Here is a 7,117-nt window from a genome sequence, read left to right as displayed (position 1 = left end):
GGTTGGGTTAGGAAATTTGCGGACGACACAAAGACCGCGAGATTTGTGGACCATGTTAAAGATACAGTGGCAAATAGATCATTTGCAGATATGGACGGAGAAATGGCAGCTGGAGTTTAATCCGGATAGGTCTGCACTTTGGGAAATCAAATGATAAGGCAAAGTATACATGATGTGGAGGTACCAGTGTTGGACTGGGATGGACAAAGTCAGAAATCTAACGACACCAGGTTACAGTCCAACAGATTTATTTGAAATCAGGTGTCGAAGGGCTACGCTTCGAAAGCTTGTGACGTCACATCTGCACTGTAAGGTGATGTCGTGTGATTTCTGGGAAAGTGTACAGTTAATGGCAAGGCCTTTAACAGCATTGGTGTACAGAGGGATCTTGGGATCCTAGTCTATAGCTCCTTGAAAATGACCACGTAAGTAGATAGGGTGTTAAAGAAGGTGTATGGCATGTTTGTCTTTAATGTTCGGTAAATTGAGTACAAGAGTCATTTTTCTGCTTCATAAAACTTTGGTCAGGCCGCACGTTTTGTATTGTGTTCAATTCTGTTTGCCACATTACAGGAACCCTAACCCTATCGCAGATGTGGAGACTTTGGAGAGGCCGCGGAAGCGGTTTACCAGGATACTGCCTAGTTTCGAGATTATGGGCTAAAGGGAGAGTCTGGGCGAACTCGGGTTGCTTTCTCTGGAGCGGTGGAGGCTGAAGGGAGACCTGATATAAGTATAAAATTAGCAGATACATAAATCGTGTTGGCAAAATCTTTTTTCCCTAGCCTTGAAATGTCAATTACTAGGGGGCATTCATTTATGGTGAAAAGGGAAAATTCAAAAGAAATGTGATGGCAAAGTGTTTTTTTTAAACAGACAGATGCAGGTGTCTGGAACACGCTGCCGGGGGTTGTAATGGAGGCAGATACGATAGGGGCATTTAAGAGTCTTTTAGAGAAGCAAATGAATAAGCAAGGAATGGTGGGTATGAACCATAAGCAGGCAGAGGGATTAGTTTAATTTGGTACAACATTATGGGTCGAAGGGCTTGCTCCTGTACTGTCCTGTCCTATGTTCTATGTATCTGAGAGGCAGCTGGGTGAGAGGGAGTGGGGACGGATGGGAGGAGGGGGAACTGAGTCTGAAACATCTGAAGTATCAACATCTCTAAACCAGGGTCTTTGGGATGTTATTATGAGGTAATTATCATTATTATCGTGGTAATGCTTGGAGCTTTCAACAGAAAATCAAACAGGAGCATTTTTTGCGTCGAAAGGCCTCATGCGAAGCTAAAAAAAATTCATGATGACCCATGATCTAAGTGAATGGCTGAACAGTATCAAAGTCCTGTATCGCTTCCTTCTCAGACGTTAACAGCTGAATACATTGCCCGTAGTCCCGTGTAAAAACTGCAGGAATGGCTTCAATGAAATGGGTAAAGATGCTAGCCTAGCCAGAATCGCCCACATCGCATGTACGAATAAAACAAGCATTTCTTTCTCTTGGCAGCCTCTTCAACTTTAATGGCTTCCTCTCCACCCTGAACAACAAATTCAGGGAAAATAAACGGCCATTCTTTTCTTACATTACAAGGACTGAATATCTTTCTGTGTACCTGTGTTCCCCTTGAACTGTGTGCCCGGCACGGGTCACTTCGTGCTCTCCAGCGCCATCTGTTGATGGTTGAATTCTGGGGAATGGCACATTGTCGACAGGAACCAAAACTCTCAAATTCAGGCGAATCCTTATTAACCATCTCCACCATCTATTCGCTCACCATTTAACGTTACCGCACTATCTTTTCTGTCAAACGCATTCACTGCATGGAAGAGAAACCGGACGCAACACCTGTTTCCGCGTTCTCGGCTGTTTCGTGCAACCTTGATAGTTTTTGTTGAGCTGTTCCCTTTCTCTGAGTCACTATGCACTGCAAGATTTCTGTTTAAACAATCGCAATTGTGAGACTGTATTGAAATACAATGCTCCACCCCTCGGTCCTTGATTGACAATACAGCTACTCCCAACAGAGATAACAGTGTAGCGCTGGATGAACACAGCAGGCCAAGCAGCATCGTAGGAGCAGGGAGGCTGAAGTTTCGGGCCTAGACCCTTTTCTAATGAAGGATCTAGGGCCGAAAATTCAGCCTTCCTGCTTCTATGATGCTGCTTGGCCTGCTGTGTTCATCCAGCTCTATGTCTTGTTATCTCGGATTCTCCAGCATCTGCAGTTCCTATTATCTCTGATACAATTTTACTCCCAATAGATTCGGATTTTCCTAATATCAGCACCGCCCCTTAATCTCCGATTAGTTTATTGGGAGAAACGCAACTTTTAAAAAATCGTGCTTGGAATTTGGGCGATATTTATTGCCCATCCATAATTACCCAAAGGACAGTTAAGAGTCAACCATATTGCTCAGATGAAATGTCATCTAGACTCGAAACTTTAGCTTGCTCTCTGTCTCCATGGATGTTGCCTGACCTGCTGTGATCACTAGCATTTTCTATTTGCAATATTGCTCTGGGTCTGGTGTCCTGTGTAGGCCAGGCCAGGTAAGGGACGCAGATTTTTGTGTCTAAAGGGAATCCAGGGTACTTAAGGAGGTGGCTCTAGAAATTGTGGATGCATTGGTAATTATTTTCCAAGGTTCTAAAGATTCAGGATCAGTTCCTGCGGATTGGAGGGTGGCAAATGTTGTCCCACTCTTCAAGACCGGTTAGCTTGACTTCAGTAGTGGGAAAGATGCTGGAGTCAATCATAAAAGATGAAATTACGACTCATTTGGATAGCAGTAACAGAATAGGTCAGAGTCAGCATGGATTTACGAAGGGGAAATCGTGCTTGACTAATCTTCTGGAATTTTTTGAGGATGTAGCAATGAAGATGGATAAGGGAGAACCAGTGGATGTAGTGTACCTGGACTTTCAGAAAGCCTTTGATAAAGTCCCGCACAGGAGATTGGTGAACAAAATTAGGGCACATGGTATTGGGGGCAAAATACTGAGTTGGACTGAAAATTGGCTGGCTGACAGGAAGCAAAGAGTAGTAATAAATGGGTCCCTTTCGGAATGGCAGGCAGTGACCAGTGGGGGACCACAAGGCTCGGTGCTGGGACCGCAGCTGTTTATGATATATATTAATGATATAGAAGAAGGCATTAAAAGTAATATTAGCAAATTTGCTGATGACACAAAGTTGGGTGGCAGTGTGAAATGTGAGGAGGATGTTATGAGAATACAGGGTGACTTGGACAGGCTAGGTGAGTGGACGGATGCATGGCAGATGCAGTTTAATGTGGATAAATGTGTGGTTATCCACTTTGGTGGCAAGACCAGGAAGGCAGATTACTATCTAAATGGAGTCAAGTTAGGTAAAGGGGAAGTACAACGAGATGTAGGTGTTCTTGTACATCAGTCAATGAAAGCAAGCATGCAGGTACAGCAGGCAGTGAAGAAAGCTAATAGCATGCTGGCCTTCATAACAAGACGAATTGAGTATAGGAGCAAAGAGGTCCTTCTGCAGCTATACAGGGCCCTGGTGAGACTGCACCTGGAGTATTGTGCGCAGTTTTGGTCTCCAAATTCGACTAAGGACATTCTTGCTATTGAGGGAGTGCAGCATAGGTTCACGTGGTCAATTCCCGGAATGGCGGGACTATCATATGTTGAAAGATTGGAGCGACTGGGCTTGTATGCTCTTGAATTTAGAAGGATGAGAGGGGATCTGATTGAGGCGTATAAAATTTTTAAGGGACTGGACACTCTGGAGGAAGGAACCATGTTTCCGCTGATGGGTGAGTCCAGAACCAGAGGACACAGTTTAAAAATAAGAGGTAGGCCATTTAGAACAGAGTTGAGGAAAAACCTCTTCACCCAGAGAGTGGTGGATATATGGAATGCTCTGCCCCAGAAGGCAGTGGAGACCAACTCTCTGGATACTTTCAAGAAAGAGATGGATAGAGCTCTTAAAGATAGTGGAATCAAGGGTTATGGGGATAAGGCAGGAACAGGATACTGACTGTGGATGATCAGCCATGGTCATAATGAATGGTGGTGCTGGCTCGAAGGGCCGAATGGCCTACTCCAGCACCTATTGTCTATTGTCTATAATTCATTAGAGAAGACTTTTTTGCGACAATCGACACTGCTTACATTGTTGCTACGAAGCTTTCTTTTTATTCGGATTTGAATTCATTTAAAATATCACCATCGAAATGATGTCCCAGAATATTCTGAGGAAGAGTCACCAGACCCGAAACGCTAACTTTGATTTTGTTTTCTTCTTCACAGATTCTGCCAGACCTACTGAGCTTTGCCAGCGACTTCTGTTTTATTTCCCCCAGAATACTAATCTGGGTTTCTGGATTACTTGTGACATTACCACTACGCCACCGCCCCCACAAATATTGAAAGGCACATGACGAACCAGTTGATGGGCAAAGTTCAGGTTCACTGCGGAAACTGCGATTATGTTCTGATTGAATGCTTCCATAATCCTACAGAGTAGTCTCTCATTCAACCGTCGGTCGAGGAGCGAGCCGGTCATGCTGACCTGAGCTGGTACCTAAAATGAGCTCTCTGTGCGCGGGTTGCGAATGAGTTGCTTAGCCAAAGGAACAAATACATTCAATCAGAGATAATGGGGACTGCAGATGCTGGAGATTCCAAGATAATAAAGTGTGAAGCTGGATGAACACAGCAGGCCAAGCAGCATCTCAGGAGCACAAAAGCTGACGTTTCGGGCCTAGACCCTTCATCAGAGAGGGGGATGGGGGGAGGGAACTGGAATAAATAGGCCTCCCCCTCTCTCCCTATTTATTCCAGTTCCCTCCCCCCATCCCCCTCTCTGATGAAGGGTCTAGGCCCGAAACGTCAGCTTTTGTGCTCCTGAGATGCTGCTTGGCCTGCTGTGTTCATCCAGCCTCACAAATACATTCAATTGCGTTTTATGGATGTGAGAGATGTCCGCTGGTTTGGCGGGGCGAGGCGATGAGTGGGTGGCGGTGGGGTGAGCGAGCTTGGGGCGGGGAGCGCATACCTTTCATACTAGACCTTTCAAAGATTGGCATTTTCTGATAAGATCCTGTGACAGGTTTTGCGAGCTCGTGACCACAATAACTTAGATCTATGACGCCGGCTATTTGTAAATAGTTCTTTCTCTCCTCCCACTTCTACCCCTCTCCCTCGGTGTATTTATGTTTAAAGAATTTCTAGATAATTTGTTGAGTATAAGAAGCAACAATTTAGCTAATATAAAGTAGGCAATATGTTTAGAGATACATTTTCTACATTTAGACGAGAATAGTAACACGTCAAGTAAATTATTTTTTAACGGTACAAAGAGGAATACATAGCCTTATGAAAAAGCTGCTAGCGAATAAACAGGATGTTGACACAGACTATGGTCGTTCTCATTAAAGTACGTTGAAGAAAATATCCTATTCTCCATCTTAAGTGCAGGAAATTCTTCCTTGAGTCTTCACACAGTCTGTGCTCTATCTTCATCTGGATTTGCAAGTTTAGAAAGCCAGTTACTGCTCTAGCAACAGTGAAATTATATCTCATGCTGAATTGGAAAAATAGGAAAATTCGCCTTTAAGGGGACCCCAATTTTCAACACATTCCATAAAGCAGACAGTGACTAGAATCTCCATTGTGTTGGAACCCCTATTTCCAATCCAGACTAGATGAAAGGTTCACGACTTTACTTTCTGGGGGTTTCAGACCACAGCAGGTCCAGTGTGTTGACGTTCATGAACAGACAATGTCTGTGAAACCAAAGCAGGTCTCTGAAGTGGAAACGCCATAAACTCCTAAAAGTTCAATATTTATGGGAGAAATAAACAATTCTGGAAATAAATTCTAAAGTGTTTTAAGCTGATCAGCAGACAGTGTCTCGGTGTTATCAGGCCAGTTTCCGTGGCTTTAAAAGAAAACATTGCAACATTCCTTAATTAAATAACGGGGAGTTGAAGGAAATTAACTCAAAGGGCCATATCACATCGAAGGTCAGATTCAATAGAAACAACAGTCTCAGTTTGACATCCAGAAATGTTCCTCTGTTTAATTAAGGAATATGTGCTTAAAGGTGAAGTTACTTCACAAGAATGGCAGGCACAAATCAAGGACATGATTTTGGAAGGGAGTTCCCAAGATAGTTGGTAGGTTTGGGAAAATTGAAGATAGAATATCACAATGCCTCAGAGGGAATGTAATATCTACCCACTGTCACACTACAAAGGTCGCATTCACTTCTGTATCAGTTCTAAAAGTATTATCAACTCAGACGGTGTAATTTCACTAGTCACAGTTTTGAGAGGTCAGTGTTCAGTAATGGCTACAGTTCGTAATTCTACTAATCTGAATCAAACACAATGACATTTATCCAAATCTAATAGTCCATTGTTTTGTTTAATTGGTTAAACTCATATTTTAACTTACCAGGTTGATCTTCAATAGGTGAAAATCTAGCAAGAGAATGCTATTCACCGAAATGGATACAGCATTTGTTTCCAACAACACCCCAATGCAGATTTGAGAAATCTGACTGTTTCACCGTTTAAGGAGATAGCAATTAAAGAAGTCAACCACTTTTAAACATCATTTACCAAATGAATTTGCCAAAGCATTCCTACAAACTTATGGGTGTGTGTTAATGGTGTAATATGTCACATATACAACATGGCACCACCTTGGAGAACATGACTGAAGAGTTAGGGCAGTCAGGGGATTACTTCAGATTGCAACTCCAATCTTGAATAAGAAGTGCGAGGTTGCACAAACTCCAAGCTCCCAGTATCCCTGTCAACCCCAGAATACCACAATGCTGGGGCTGTACTTATTGGAGTTTAGAAGGATGGGGGAGGGGAGGGGTGGTCTAATTGAAACTTACATAATAATGAATGGCCTGGACAAAGTGGATCTTGGGATGATGCTTCCGTTGGTAGAAGAGACTAGGACCTGAGGGCATAGCCTTACAGTAAAGGGAAGACCTTTTAGAATGGAGATAAGGACAAACATCTTCAACCAAACAGTGGTGAATCTATGGACTTGACTGCCACAGAAGGCTGAGGTGGACAAGTTCTTGATTATCATGGGGATCAAGGGTTACAGGGAA

The sequence above is a fragment of the Stegostoma tigrinum genome, chromosome 39 (genome assembly GCF_030684315.1).
Source record: "Stegostoma tigrinum isolate sSteTig4 chromosome 39, sSteTig4.hap1, whole genome shotgun sequence".
NCBI lineage: Eukaryota > Metazoa > Chordata > Chondrichthyes > Orectolobiformes > Stegostomatidae > Stegostoma > Stegostoma tigrinum.
The sequence above is the reverse complement of the archived record's forward strand: the minus strand, read 5'-3'. Positions refer to the sequence as shown.